The following is a 16,446-nucleotide window of genomic DNA, read 5'->3' on the forward strand; positions in this document are numbered from 1 at the left end:
ACATAGATGTGGAGTTAAGAATAGCAAATCAATACTTCCCTATATACACTTACCGGTCAATATTTTTTACCTCACCTTTTTGTCACTATATTTTTGTACTCAATATCCCAGAGTAGAATTATATACAAGCAGCAGATAGAGTGTGCCATGGGCAGCAGCAATGGAGGCACCCTTTGTGAACATTGCAGGTGTTTATTATTGATTTTGGTTTAGGCCTAGGTAAAAATTTTATTACTCAGTTAAAATTCAAAATTTTGATATATGGAGAATTAAGAACATTCCTTGGAATTTCGCATTATGCAATTTCAAGTAATTTTTGCCTGTAAAAAAAAAACTAGCATAGAGAGACACTGTCCACACAGAGGTATTTTTTGCAAACATCTGTCTTCAGCAGTTGTCCCTCTTAAGTATGTTTATTATTGATTTTTGGCCTAGGTAAAATTTTAATTACTCAGTTAAAATTCAAAATTTTGACAGATGGAGAATTAAGAACAGCCTGCCACAGACTTTAGATGGGCAAGCTTCTAATCTCACTCAGCAGTTATGGAGGAAACATCAGCTATGCAAGCTTTGCTTACATGCAGAACAGATATATTATCGATAGCAGTTCAAGTTTTCTCCACATCCTCACTGGTTTGTCACATGCGCCCACAGTGCAAGATTTCACAGAGGTCACAAATTCCACCTTGCCACCTCCACGACGAGGCTACTCTAGGGAGTCAGTGTAAGGTTGCCGGATGACTCCACGTCATCATGCAGGCCTGAGCTTTCCTCGGACAAATCACTGTTTTTAGGTGTGATGATCCAAGTGATCGAATTGAAATAATCAAGACTACAATTCCCAGAATGCATCAGTTCGGAGACAGAAGTCTCGGAACTGGGAAATGGTGTCTCTGTGTCTTGGAATAATGTGATATTTTTACCTAAACCGCCATCTCAAAACCACTTCTCTGCTTTAGTGAAGCGGCACCAAACTTATAAGGCTGCTTAGGGGCATTAATGCACACATTTGCTCTGTGAATCCACAACTTGTGAGCTCTCTTCTTTGTGTTGTAAAAAGCAGGATTCCGGACAAAGCAATAGTCCGATTAAACACAGGAAATTAGGCTTATTTACACAGCCTTCCCACTGTGTAAACACATTAAATGTAATACAACACAGAGTATACAGACACGCTATAGTAGCTGCGTGGTCCAGAAAAGAACAGTCAACATGATAACTGGAAAGCATTTTGCCCTTCTGAGGAGGCCGCCAGGAGCTTGTAAAGAGCCATTCGAAAAAGTGTACATGGGGCAGGACTCGAGTCTACAAATATTTTCAAACTTGTCTCTTGGCGCACGCTCGCTGCTGGAACAGAGTTTGCTCTGCTGTGTGTGCTGTGGTGGTTAGTGTTGCTGGCAGAGTATGCTAGTTTTTGTGTATTGTAGCCATTAATGTTGCTGGCAGAGTTTGCTGGTTTTTGTGTGCTGTAGCAATTCGTGCTGCTGGCAGAGTTTGCTAGTTTTTGTGTGCTGTAGCAATTAGTGCTGCTGGTAGAGTTTGCTAGATTGTGTGTGCAGTTCACGATTACTGCTGCTGGCAGAGTTTGCTAGTTGTGTGTGTACAGTAGCGATGAGTGCTGCTGGAAGAGATTGCTAGGATGTGTGTGTACTGTAGCGATTAGTGCTGCTGGCAGAATTTGTTCGGCTGTGTTTGCTGTAGTGGTTATAGCTGCATGTAGAGTTTGCTGGGTTGTGTGTGTACTGTAGCGATTAGTGCTGCTGGTAGAGTCTGCTAGGTTGTGTGTGTACAGTAGAAATGAGTGCTGCTGGTAGAGTCTTCTTGGTTGTGTGTGTACTGTAGCGATTAGTGCTGCTGGTAGAGTCTGCTAGGTTGTGTGTGTACAGTAGCAATTAGTGCTGCTGGTAGAGTCTTCTTGGTTGTGTGTGTTCTGTAGTGATTATTGCTGCTGGCAGAGTTTACTCGGCTATGTGTGCTGTAGTGGTTAGTGCTGCTGGTAGAGTTTGCTGGGTTGTGTGTGTACTGTAGCGATTAGTGCTGCTGGTAGAGTTTGCTAGTTTTTGTGTGCTGTAGCAATTAGTGCTGCTGGTAAAGTCTGCTAGGTTGTGTGTGTACTGTGTGTACTGTAGCGATTAGTGCTGCTGGTAGAGTTTGCTTGATTGTGTGTGTACTGTAGCGTTGCTGCTGCCAGAGTTTGCTCGGCTGTGTGTGCTGTAGTGGTTAGTGCTGCTGGTAGAGTTTGCTGGGTTGTGTGTGTACTGTAGCGATTAGTGCTGCTGGTAGAGTTTGCTAGTTGTGTGTGTACTGTAGCGATTAGTGCTGCTGGTAGAGTTTGCTAGTTGTGTGTGTACTTTAGTTATTAGTGCTGCTGGTAGAGGTTGCTAGGTTATGTGTGTACTGTAGTGATTAGTGCTGCTGTAGGAGAGTTTGCTCGATTGTGGTTGTGCTGTAGTGATAAGTATTGATGGTAGAGTTTGCTAGGTTGTGTGTGTACTGTAGCGATTATTGCTACTGGTAGAGTTTGCTAGGTTGTGTGCGTACAGTAGAGATTAGTGCTGCTTGTAGAGTTTGCTAGGTGTGTGTACTGTAGCGATAAGTGCAGCTGGCAGTTTTTGCTTGGCTGCGTGTGCTGTAGTGGTTAGTGCTGCTGGTACAGTTTGCTAGGTTGTGTGTGTACTGTAGCGATTATTGCTGCTGGTAGAGTTAACCACGTTGTATGTGTACTGTAGCGGTTAGTACTGCTGGCAGAGTTTGCTCGGCTGTGTGTGCTGATGTGGTTAGTGTTTGTGGTAAAGTTTGCAAGGTTGTATGGGTACTGTAGCCATTAGTGCTGCTGGAAGAGATTGCTAGGATGTGTGTGTAATGTAGCCATTAGTGCTGCTGGCTGAGTTTGCTTGGCTGTGTGTGCTGTAGTGGTTAGTGCTGCTGGTAGAGTCTGCAAAGTTGTGTGTTTATTGTAGTGATTATTTCTGCTGGAAGTTTGCTAGGTTGTGTATTGTTGGATGTGGCCCTTTTTGCAGGGTCATCCCAGAACTTTTTGCCTTCCTCCTGCATTTCTTCTGACCTGTTGTTGCTGGTTTTATGACTCTGGGCACCTGATCACTGCTGATCAGTGATAAAGTGCATGTGCTCTCTATGGTAAACTTGATAAGATTGGTCTACACCTGTTTGGCATATTGAATTTATCTATCAGTCCCTTGTACAGTGGTATCCCATATACCCGTAGTTCCCAAACTGTGCGCCGCGGCACCCCGGTGCGCCGTTATGAGTAGCCTGGGGCGCTGCGACCACGATGTGGAAAAGTGAAGCTTCTTGCAGCCGCAGCGCAAAATACGTTCCACCTGCAAAAACTGGGGACATGGTTTCTCCCAAGAGCGCACTGCCGCCATACGTGCGTACATATTGCGTCGTACGTGCGTTAACAGGCAAAGTCTCCATTACTGGCATACGCATGCCATACGCAGCTCTGGCTGTTTGAGGGGAGTTACTACTGCCCGCCGTGTTCTGCCGTACGACCCTCTTCCCAAGTAAGGTAAGTAAGTTTAGAAGGGCCGTTGGTGTTGGAACTGGCATGGGAGGGATTTCTGTGTGGTCCGTTCAGTGAGTCTGTTACACGGCAGCCAAGAAGCCAGAGAGATGGCCTTGGCTTGGCTTATATTTTAGGTCGATTTCTAAAGGGGCTCCGTGGAGCCCGCCTCTTTACAGTAAAAATAATGCTGGTGATACGGGTGTAAAACGGAGGTTGGACAGAGGATCAGCATGGCAGTTTATTAATTATTAATAAAATGCCATGCCGATCTTCTGCCCAACCTCCGTTTTACACCCGTATCACCAGCATTATTTTTACTGTAAAATAGCAGGCTCCACTGAGCTCATAAAAGGCTATTTCAGGGTGCAGTGAGGCACTGAGAATTACAAGTACAGGGGAACAAACTGTACCACGCTGTGCAGTATGCTTTGCCCATATTCATCATGAACTGTTGGAAGCTTTGATTCGATTCGGATTCGGTAATGCACGTCCATGGTCACCATGAGGATGGATACTCATTGTTATAAGGAAATATAGCTCTGATGGTATACTTAAGGCAGTACGACGTGAAAGCAATACAAATGATAGTAGAAACATTTTGCACATTAGAATCGATGTTATACTCTTAGCAACCTTTGATGCCCGAAGCACTGTTTATTTATTATTAATCAAATGCCATGCCGATCTTCTTAAATCCTACAATACTGTTGCAGGGATTCTGCTTATGCACAGAACTATGCGCAGGAAACCAGGACCTCAGAGAATTGTGGTGTACCAGAAACTCCCCTCAGAACCAAGAACCCCTATCTGACTAGCTTAGTGTCCCATTCGTTATCCGAGATTTAGCTCGGCGGTCCCAATGTATAGACAACCCAGAACAAGCGACTTAGATACTCTCAGGAGTGGTGGGAATCCGAAATACCCGTTGGTAGCTATATATCAGTCCACAACAGAATAACAAAGACACGGTAAAGTTTAAAGAGTTTATTTTATAAACCTCGCGTCCTAAGATGCAGTACTTTGGCTAACACAAGCAGACAAATGGTTAGGATCAGCACCATCAGCATTGTTACAATACCATAGAAAATGAAAGGAGCAATCATAATAATAATGACAGTGGAAAGCAACCACCCTCCTTTCTCTAGCAACTAATAAGGTATTATTAGACTAATAGAAGGTCTCTTAGGCTTGCATGGGGGACCCCATACCTTATAGATCAGCTTAGTGGAATCACATCACAGGATCAGCTAGGCTCTCTCCTGCAACAGTTTTTCGTTTCGAATGTAACAGAAAACATGCTGCTCTGTAATATTAAAGGGCTCGTCTTTCAAGGTATTGGCAGCTGTATGTATGTTATGGCTAAGAAGTGGTACGATCAACCTGAACACAACAACCTGCACCGTCTAGTGACCCAGACTCGTTCTTTACACGGTGTACAGACCAAGGTCACAGCTCACTGTTAAGGATGTTAAACAACAGACGGTTCTCATGTGAAGTAAAGTCGAGTCCGCAGTTCTCGAATGAATAACATGTAACAACAGTGTCGCGTGCAAAAGCAGCAGAAGCGGCAAGCTGGCTTTCTAACAGCCATCGAGGTTATGCTAACTTAGCGTTGTACATAGGGAGTGGTTAACCCACACTATACCCCCCTTTGATTGGACTACTAACCACTAGGGGCGCACTTATCAAGAACGCAGAGTTCAAGTTAGAAAGAACGGAACCAAGGGCATGAACTATAAGTCCATATAAGATAAGTGTAAAGTTCGAAAAAGAAAAAAAATTCAAAAACAGAAAAAGATGTCGTCAGGTGGAAAAAAAAAAACATGAAAAAATGGGGAAAAAACGACATCGATCGATACATCATGGGTCGACCAAGATAAAAAGTCAATCCATAAAAGTATAGGCACAATAAGTTGCAACAGCCTCCAAGAGGAAATCATTCGAGCGTTCCGCAAAAGTATCTGCCATCCAGTTCAGCAAGGGAAAGGAACACACGTGTTCACTCACAATAGGATCTTCCAGCACCACACGGGGACAACAGGAAGGTTCCTCGATATAACTTTGTTCCAGAAAGTCAATCGCAGCCTCTTCAATGGCCCAATTACCAAGGACTCCATGTGCCGCACCCAAGGCCATAAACCCAACACCAGAACATTCATACTCATGAGCCGTTAAGGGGCCCATCAGTTGACCAAAATCTGGTACAGGTGACACCAAGGTTGACAGGCATAAATCCAGAGCCCACTGGAATGGACAATCCAGGCAGTGAAAGACGGGTTGCACACAAGTAAAGAAGGGAAATCGGAAGGACAATCCATACGCGACACTTAAAGTCGCCAGGGGCAACGTGCCATAGTATTCAAGCATCCGGTTACGCAGATGAAACAGCCTGGGCATGTTGTCTCTGTACGCACGTTGCGCAGCCATTGCGTAGGACGCAAACCAACAAAAGTATTCCAGCTATAAGGGCGAGAAGCAAAGTAAGACCTCCGAAGACGCTGGAAAAAATAGAATGAAAAAATGCGGGAATCACACCAAAAATAGTCTGAAAGGAGGTCACGAGGCCGGAGCCCACTAGTTTAAAAAAATGAACTATGCCGGTCGTAGACGAGGCATTAAAGATAGTCTGTATCAATGTTCCAAAATGGAAGGGGAGGTCAGTATTCAAAAGCGCCTGCACCTCCGTGCGGGTGTTTGCCACGTGAAGAAGAAAGGTTTCACGGGATGAAGTCAAAGCGACCTCCCTTTGAGACAAAAGAGCCCTTATTCTGCTCATCTGGTTAAACTCTGCGCTCAAGGTTGGAATCGAAGGCCAGATAGAAACATCGAGCCGGCCATGCGGGGGTGGGAAAAGGACATTATTACAGCAAACTACACGCTGTGAAACAGTGACTATGTATGGTATGCCCTTTTGCATCTCACAGCAATTTTCATTATTCAAAAGCAAATAACTACCGTTAGCAAGCAGTGTAAATGAAGGGGTAATTACCGGCACAAGTACACCTTTCAGGACGCAAGCCAAATTAGGAGCGTGTACATTGCAAGCACCATGTAATTGTATGTGTCTACACACCACAGAATGATCAGGAGCAGAAGTGCATTCCTCACCCTTCAGATAAACCTCTGTGCCCTCCCGCATGCATCTATATGTAAACGGGAGCGACCAAACTTCGTGCAGGAACGCACTACCAAGTCGTTCATATCTGCCAAGAGCATAATGTTTCATGCACGAACTAAACTTAAAAAGTGAAAAAGGTAAAGTGATCACGCCGTGGATAAGCCACACGGCTGAATTTAACTCAGCAATAGAGAAAGGCAATGGTTCTAATTTCTCAATGTGCAGTAATGAATAAGTCGCATCCTTCATAGACATAAACTGTTGTTTTGCAGTTAAATTAAAAGGGAGGATCAAAGAGGAAACATTCATGTAATCCCATGGGACCATCCCTGCCTTTAACGTTTGTAAAGTCCATGCAAACTGCATAACAGAACGCAACTGATTCTGGCCATGGTACAACACAGACAAATCATCCTGCACAATGTCTACGACAGATGAAACAATATTATCTACAGTGTAAATTCTAGAAGACAAGGTATTTATACTATTATCAATCACAGCCAACACTTATTCCATATTGGCCTGGTCAATAGCACGTAATCTGGAGGCAGCCTCAAATTGTGACAATTTCCAAACTTCGTTGTAAATAGCATATACCCATCTTTTGGATCTGCCTATTGCAGGACCTTTAATAAAATCATTCAGATCAATTTTGTCATTTAAACGTGCCAAATGAAGTTTAACAGATGCTAATGTGGAATGTTGCAGCCACGACTGGCATAACTTACCCACAGAGTAGGTAGTTACAGTGTGTGATGATTCAAAACGAGGATCTACCCTGACTTGAGTGTACCCAGGTGCCAAGGCTAAAAATCGACGTTGACAAGAATCTGAACCAGTTTGCCAAACCAACCAACCCTCAGGATTAAACGCCGAAACATTAAAGGTGGTGTTTGAAATGAGGGACTGCAACTTAATAAGGGAAAGATCTGTGTAATTACCCCAGCCGGGGTAAGCACCCAGATCCGGGATTGTGGGGGAATTTAATTTTTTAGACGTTGCCAAACCAAAACAAGTCGTCTGAAAAATAGATGAATTCAAAAATAAAATATGGTTTGGGATAAGACAGGCGCGATGCAAAGCTTCTGTTCCCTGAACCTGCCATGGTTTAGTGCCGCAAACCGATTTAAGATCGATAGTAGCTTTCCATAGCTCATAGCCTCCGACAGCCAATTAGTCCATAAAGGACTTGGAATATAATAATTTGGTATGTGTCAACCGTACCTTCGAGGCGGTCTCAGGCGCCATTTTAAAATAAAAGGAGGCCGGTTTAGACACACTAAAATCCGAAAAGTATGTGAACTTGTTCACTAACGTGGCCGAACTTCCCTGATAAGGGGCCGGACAATGTTCCCATTGTGTGTAATTAACAAAATTTCGAAAGGTATTTGCTCTGTGTAGGAAATGTGTGCCATAATGTTGATAACAAAATTGTTCACCATAATTAGCAGAATTTAAATACAAATCTTCAGCATCAAATGCAGCATAATATTTTAGATCAGAAAATAGTGCTTCTATTGCCTGTACATCCCAATCATCAGATCGGATATTCTGTTTAACTACATCACCCATAGAAACACGAAATACATTAGGCACATTAATCACTTCGGTAGGTCCATGAATTTGAAACTTAACCGCATCCCAAGCGATCCCATCACGCACAGGCCAGGCAGTAATGTTCACAAAAGTCTGGTCCCTTTTCATAATGTGTGATGAGGAATGGGGGACCAAAGTTCCATCAATTAATCCAATTGTAGATCTTTCAGTCAGGTAGTGTCCATTTATAAGTTTAAAAAACACTACCACAAAGCCAATTGTCATGAACAAAAAAATACATATTAGCACCAGCCAGATGTAAGTCCATGGTGCCACCAAAAAATGTCTCTTGAACCAGGCAAAAAATATAGCAATTTTGGAAGGGGCAGTGGAAGTCATTGATACAGTGTCAAAGGAAGAACGGGACTGGTGAATCGCTGTTGAATGTAATAGAGGCAACGGAACACCTGCAGGATAAGCATACTCAGGATCATCAGGCAAACCACCATCAGTAGGTGGCTCAGAATGGGCAGTAACTGCATGCATCCCAACGGCAACCTCAGGCATAATGTTCGAGGGCGGCATCACATCAGAATTTCGCAGAATGGAAGGGCAAGAAACTGAAGGTTTCATACTATGAAGTATCGGCCACTCGCTGTAGCTTGACATTGTCAATCGAGATGTACCTGTTATCCTTGCGACCAGGAAGTGGTGGTAAAATAACTGTACGTGTACCCTGGACTCCAAGCACCGGGACTGGTGCACGATAAGAGGGGCCAAACTCTTTCTTGTTCTCCACCTTCTCACGGACCAGGTCACCAACTCGAGGTAGCCAGCCGACTACCGGGATCTGGAGCTCAGCTTCGCATGTAGAGGGTACGTGTTCCTTTGCTAGAGTGTCTCTTGCTTCTTGTAGATTCTGCAATACAGCACAGTGATCATCTAGGTCAAAAGGCGCGGCAACCGCTGCCATGTCTAGACCCTCAAGGTCCGGAACAAACATTCGCACTCCAAAGAGCATCATGTATGGGGTCCACCCACCCAGAGACCTTCTAGGGAGATTATTAAGTGCACGTTGCACGTCATACAAGTGGGTTAGCCAGCTTCGGCCTGTACCTAAAACCCTTGCTGTCAAATATTGCTTTAGGTCACGGTTCATTCGCTCCACAACACTATTGCCCTCAGGCCGGTATGGAGACGAAAATTTGACTTGGACCCCCAAACTTCTCATGGCTTCTTTGTAAGCCCTAGAGGCAAACGCAGGGCCCTGGTCAGAATGAAGGGTACCACATGCAAAACTTCCAATAAAGACACGCAAATCCTTGATGACCGTCCGGGCATCAGTACTCCTTTGCGGCCACACCCACAGAAAACGTGTGCACGAATCCACTGCAACCAAGATATACTTGTACGTAGTATCAGAGGAAAAAGGACCGCAGTGATCTAAATAAACACACGCAAGTGGTTGATTAGATATATACAGCTGCGTTTGTGGTGGACGCGCGACAGGAGAAGGTTTAATCTGCTGGCAAATGTCACATAAAAGAACATAAGCTTGCGCTTGTCTGTACAAACCGTACCACCAGTAACGTTGCTGCAAAAGAGAAACAGTCGCCGAAACGCCGGCGTGCGCAGATGCAACACCTTCGTGGGCAGCTGTAATCAAAGATGGTCTGCAGTCCGCGTTGGGAATCAATCTGTCACCAACGTCGTTAATCCTCACTAACGGGACATTATCAGGACTTAAATGATAATGGTAGCGGGAAGGGAATCCTTTCGGAAAACCCGTCCCTGTCTCGGACGCAGCAATAGCTGCCAAGATGTCATCATCAATCCTAGTTTTGGATCTTGTAACTGCTGCTACTAAATATGTCGCCACTGCGGTTTTTGCTGCCTCGTCAGCCAAACTGTTACCGACAGCATGGACACCAACACGTTGGTGCCCAAGAGTGTGAATTACATTCACGAGGGGCAGACCTTCTTTAAGTTCTGCCACTCGAACCCAAAGCGTTTTGTGCTTTACTGTGCTACCTTTCGAATCACGAAAGTCATTGTGACTCCAAAAGTGTAGATTCTCGTTGTATGATTGAACACAATAGAACGAGTCACTCACTATAAGAGTGGTGACTCGAGGATCAGCAAACTCCAGTGCAAGCACCAGAGCTTTCAGTTCTGCCAACTGCGCGGTACAATCACCCAATGACTGCGTATGCACGACATCAGACTGGAACTCACCGTTCACGAAAGTACCCACTACAATTGCGCAGGCCGCTGAATAGGCGTGCTTTGATCCAGTTGCGGGTTGCACAGACCCATCAGTGTAAATGACACAATGGTACTCCTCGAGCGGGCGCAAAGTCAGAGGAGCCGGATGAACAAATTCATACTCCAAGAACTCCTGTGTCTGTAATGCCGCATCAAAGATATATGTGACGTCAGGCGAAGTCAAGGAGGTTGCCCATTGTATCCACCTTGGATGCAAAGCCTTAGAATTAGGTACACTGGCTTTAGTAACCGCCTCAAGAGCAGGGTACGGTGTTACCACCAGCATGTGCTTCCCCTGTGATAGCGCTCGCTCTTTCAGGATCGCCATCTAAACTGCTGTCAGTACTTTCTCGACAGCGGAGAAGCGCAGCTCAGCCGAAGTATACAGATGAGATTTGTATGCAATGGGGACGGTGTCGCCCTCATTGAACGTCAAGTAGGTGAAACCCACTGCACTTGGTACGATTCTAATGACTAGGTTAGTGTGGTTATCTCGAGTTTGTAAGAACTTTGAAGCAAGAAGATCAGACTGCAAAGATTGCAATGCAGCCGAATGCTCAGGCAGCCAGCAAGATTTGGTAAAAGTAGGTTGTACCAAGGCATAAAGCGACTTGATACGTTGGGCATAATCAGGAATGTGGGTACGACCGAAATTCAGAAAACCCAGCAAAGATTGTAATTTCTTCAGTGTCGTAGGAGTACTAAGGCGCGCACATTTCTCAAGGAACTGCGGAGCCAAGCCTCGACCCTCATGATTGAGTTCGTACCCCAAGAACAACACTGTGAACTCGGCAATGTGGGACTTGGCAAAGTTGAACTTGTAACCGAAGTCAGCAAACATAGTTATTGTGTTATCCACGCGAGCAAGGTGTGGAAGCAACTCGTCGTCCGTCAGGTAGCTGTCATCTACATACGAATATGCTTCCGGGTCAATCATCTCCAAAAGTGAGACCACACGAGCAGCAAAGACCCCGGGGCTGTTTTTATAGCCCATCGGGAGCCTTTTGAACCTCTTTTGTTTGCCACCCAAGGTAAACGCCGTCCACTCATAGCTATGAGGAGACAGGTTGTGGCTATAAAAGCCATTGGAGATGTCAAGAGTAGTTTTAAATCTTTTTCTCACGAGACTATCGACGAGAGCCGAACTGTGTGTATTCTGTACCGCACATGTCCGGCAGTGCGAATTTAAGTGCCGGTAATCCAAACTAGGCGGTACGATCCGTCAGGCTTCGTCACAGTGAATAAAGGATTATTCATGGGTGACACACATGTTTCAATTACTCCCTGATATTCCAATTGCTCAAGGATGGACATGATGTGAGATCGAGCCTCGCGACGCATGGGGTATTGGAGTTGTGGCTGGGGTTCCGACCGCAACGGAATCGTATGATTGGGAGAAAATTTGTCCCAGCCCACCTGAGTACGGTACAACGCAGGCGCGAGCACCTGCGCCCACTCCCCGGCTAACCTGTTAGAATGTTCCAGTGGCACCGTGTGCCCAAAGGACGGGAGGATTACCACCTCCCCTCTAGGAGCCTCTAACACGAAAGCCGGGGGCCAATCCGCCTCCGCCAAAAGGATATCATAGGTGGAGGTTAGATTATCCCAAAATACCACTTTAATTTTACGTTGTATGTCACCCTCAATTAAAAGGTCAATTTTAAACATCCGTTCAGGGGGAGCTACACGAGTATCAGCAGTTTCAACACTTACAAATGTATCAGTTGCTGTCGCCGCCAGAAACGGACGCAGCGCTTGTCGCACTACTGTAACTTCCGCCGCGCTGTCTAGCAGCGTTAGCGCCCATGTCTGGTTCAGAAGCTGTGTCCGTACCATCTGAGGCATATCTCGCAGTCAGAGCAGCAACTTTCTTCTTTTGAAACGGGGGTCTTTGACGTGCAGACTCGTCCTGTTTGCCTTTACCGTCAGTCTGACGGGGCTGCTCACGACCTTGAGCACCCCTTCCCTTCCCACGATCTCCGCCACCGGATTGAAAAGCCGATGTTTCCTGTGAAGAACGAGGAGAGCGTTGTTCAGGAACCTGAAATCTATCAGGTGACTTAATATTAGAACGATCGCGCAAATCATAAGTGCGTTCACTTTGTATCTGCACCGGCGACGCAGAACGAGACCTCCGTTTCTCTTGCTGCTTCCCCTGTTTTTTAGCTCGCCAACTTTGTTTTGGAAAGTTGGGCTTCTCGTCTTTGGTAGACGAACTCACTTTAGGCTGCTGCACCACAGTAGGAATGATCACGGCGGGTTTCACACCCAAGGCGCTACGACCCACCATTCTGTAGGCTTTCGCTATAATTTTAGCGAATTCCTTTGGCCTGTCGCCCGGATCCACAAGTGCCAACATATTGCACACTTGGAATTGCATGGCATCTCCTTTGAGGTTGCCCATAACCATGGAACAAACCACATCGAAGCTGTCGACAAGCCTCAATCCCAACTCAATTGCTGCCTCTGCACCATGATTGTCTTGGACCTTCTTGATGACCGAGGGCAGTACAGACATAGACGGAGTGCCATAGCACTTCGCATAGGTCGCAGCAAAGACCTTGCCCCAATTGTCACAGTTGACAATATCCGGGACCAGATCCTTCGGCAAAGTAATAGTGAGTATCCTGTGTTTATCCACAGGAGAAGTATGCGGAAACACAGCTTCTAATTGATCAAATTTTTCAGCAAGCCAGTAGGGAAATTCATCCCTATTTTGGGGGCGCTTGCCGACAACCGCATTAACCATAACAGGACTGATGACCATTGCGTAATGGTCAGTCGTTAGGCCCGCAACTGCAGGTGCCCCCACCTGTACATTGCGAGACACGTACTGCACCAACGCCCTATGGACCGTAATCAGGGCAGTGTGCAGTACTCGTAACTCCGCCACCGCCACAGTCATGTAGCGGGGATGGGGTGTATAACCGGCCAGCACCGGCCATGTGGCCCCTGCAATTGACAACGGGCCCATTCTCGCCGGTACTACCACATGGGGAAGGGCGCCATTAAACCAAATAGTATGCTGCCAGGCAGTGAGGGGAATCTCAAGTGTCCGATAAGGGGCATAGGCTGCAGGCACCGCGGTGTGAGTATATTCGTGGAACAAATTGTCGTTTGCATCCACCTTCTCAAACGTCACCCAAGAGTAAAACAACTCATACGGGAACGCCGCATCAGCGCCTACCACTAAAATAACAGCCAAGCCATCATCCGGGACCCCATAGACCCTCAAATGTGCGGTCAGGGGAACCCGACTATGCGCGGCAACATTGACCGCCTTCGGGACACTGTCAAGAACAACAAAAAGCTATACTGTAGCACTGGGGTTCAGAAAAAGAAAACTTTTTTAATTATCAAGCTTGAAAGAACCTTTAGTCGAAACCTAGGTAGGTTAAGCCGCCATTCCCGTTGTCCGGAAACCAGAGTGAGGGCGTTGTGGACTAATAAAAGCACTACTAAGGCGTTTCAGATCAAAAGACCAAATGTTAGGTGCGCCATGTTGCAGGGATTCTGCTTATGCACAGAACTATGCGCAGGAAACCAGGACCTCAGAGAATTGTGGTGTACCAGAAACTCCCCTCAGAACCAAGAACCCCTATCCGACTAGCTTAGTGTCCCATTCGTTATCCGAGATTTCGCTCGGTGGTCCCAATGTATAGACAACCCAGAACAAGCGACTTAGATACTCTCAGGAGTGGTGGGAATCCGAAATACCCGTTGGTAGCGATATATCAGTCCACAACAGAATAACAAAGACACGGTAAAGTTTAAAGTGTTTATTTTATAAACCTTGCGTCCTAAGATGCAGTACTTTGGCTAACACAAGCAGATAAATGGTTAGGATCAGCACCATCAGCATTGTTACAATACCATAGAAAATGAAAGGAGCAATCATAATAATAATGACAGTGGAAAGCAACCACCCTCCTTTCTCTAGCAACTAATAAGGTATTATTAGACTAATAGAAGGTCTCTTAGGCTTGCATGGGGGACCCCATACCTTATAGATCAGCTTAGTGGAATCACATCACAGGATCAGCTAGGCTCTCTCCTGCAACAGCTCTTCGTTTCGAATGTAACAGAAAACATGCTGCTCTGTAATATTAAAGGGCTCGTCTTTCAGGTATTGGCAGCTGTATGTATGTTATGGCTAAGAAGTGGTACGATCAACCTGAACACAACAACCTGCACCGTCTAGTGACCCAGACTCGTTCTTTACACAGTGTACAGACCAAGGTCACAGCTCACTGTTAAGGATGTTAAACAACAGACGGTTCTCATGTGAAGCAAAGTCAAATCAGCAGTTCTCGAATGAATAACATGTAACAACAGTGTCGCGTGCAAAAGCAGCAGAAGCGGCAAGCTGGCTTTCTAACAGCCATCGAGGTTATGCTAACTTAGCGTTGTACATAGGGAGTGGTTAACCCACACTACAATACTAGCCACTCAGTCATACTATGGTTGTGATCAGGATTTCAAAGCCTGTTTGAAATTAGGTGCCCTTTGTGGGATAGAGCTGCACTGTGGACTGCTCCCTCGCCATCTGCTCACCTGACGTGCTTCTATCACTGCAGCTTTGATGAGTTTCTGACCGGTTGTAACCCAAGAAATATGAAGGAACATTTTCTCCTGTCCCACGATGTGTGGAAATGTATGCACATGTATGTGGATCCTCATTCATCCCATGTGTTCTTGTTTGCTTTCCCATTGATGCGTGCAAAAGTACAGCATTTGATTTAGTTTCGGCCAGATGTGTTTTAAATCCTTTATGTTCAAGGTCCTAGGACAGGTCTTCCAGCTGTCACCGTTCGCTTCTTGCCCATTGTCCTGCATTATGTTTGTCGTATTCCGGATTCTTTTGCGTTCCGTGTTGGTTTTTGTTGTGATGCACTACATCGGGTGTTGGTACTTTAGTGCTGGCATAGTCCTTTCTGCACTGTAGAGTTCACGTGAGTTGGAGGGGCGATAAGGAAGTGGCTTCTGTCTTGGAAAGTAAGTCATCGGTGGTAGAGATCAGCTGCAAAAAGGCGGCTCGACGGAGCTCGTTAAAGAAATCATAAAAGCGCCTTATTATCACGATTTCATTGGTCACTTTGAACTTGGCTGGAGTTAAAAACTCAATGAGCAACTCAACGTTATTGGGGGCTTTGACGTTTGTTTATTCCTGGAGATTCGATCAATAGAATTGGTTTTTAATAATTTATTTTAATGCAAGAGCTCTCAGTACCAAAAAGCTACTGAAAACAGCAGCTGGCATAAGGGTTTGGGACCAGGCACACAATTTGCATCAGTCAGCAGGTGACTCTGAGAGGATTAGGGTGGGCAGCGGGCCGTGCCTGTGCAAGGAGGCCAGCAAGTGCCAAAAAGCGAAGAGTTGCAGGCCGCATTTTCCTTCACGTACCATTATAGAGGAAGAAACAGTGATTATTAGGCAGCTGCTTAGCTCTGACAACTCTGAGTCTCAGAGCTTTAACATTGGGCTGTAACACTTGGCTTTGGCACTTGCTGGCCTCGCTGCACATGCCCAGGGTCTGCTTCTGCACTATCAGCAGCCCTTTGCAGGACAGTGATTACTGAGGTGGCATGCGGGGGAAAAAACGATGGATTGGGATGCAGCCAAAGTGATTGCCAGTGGAAGAGATTAATAATTCAAGCATTCCAACCATCACGTTGTTCTTTGTAATTCACTTTAGGAACGGATAATAATTAATGAGGCTCTGAATAAATGTAAAAGTAATTTCAAGTTATATTTGCCATTTGAAGCATGTACGGATCATTATTTATTTAGATGGCATGCTGCATGAAAAAAATTGATAACTTTGGTTGGTAAAAGAAAACTAGAGTAGTAATACTAATAATTTGTCTCATTGCTTTTAAATCCTGGTTGTAGGGAAGAACTACGCTGCGGAGGAAAAGCCGATCTCACCAGCTGAACCCACTGAGCCAGTTCTTCGAGGCAGAACAGCCATCGTTGGAGTATGAGCAGGTACGTGAA

Source organism: Triturus cristatus, chromosome 12 (assembly GCF_964204655.1).
Source record: "Triturus cristatus chromosome 12, aTriCri1.1, whole genome shotgun sequence".
Lineage (NCBI taxonomy): Eukaryota > Metazoa > Chordata > Amphibia > Caudata > Salamandridae > Triturus > Triturus cristatus.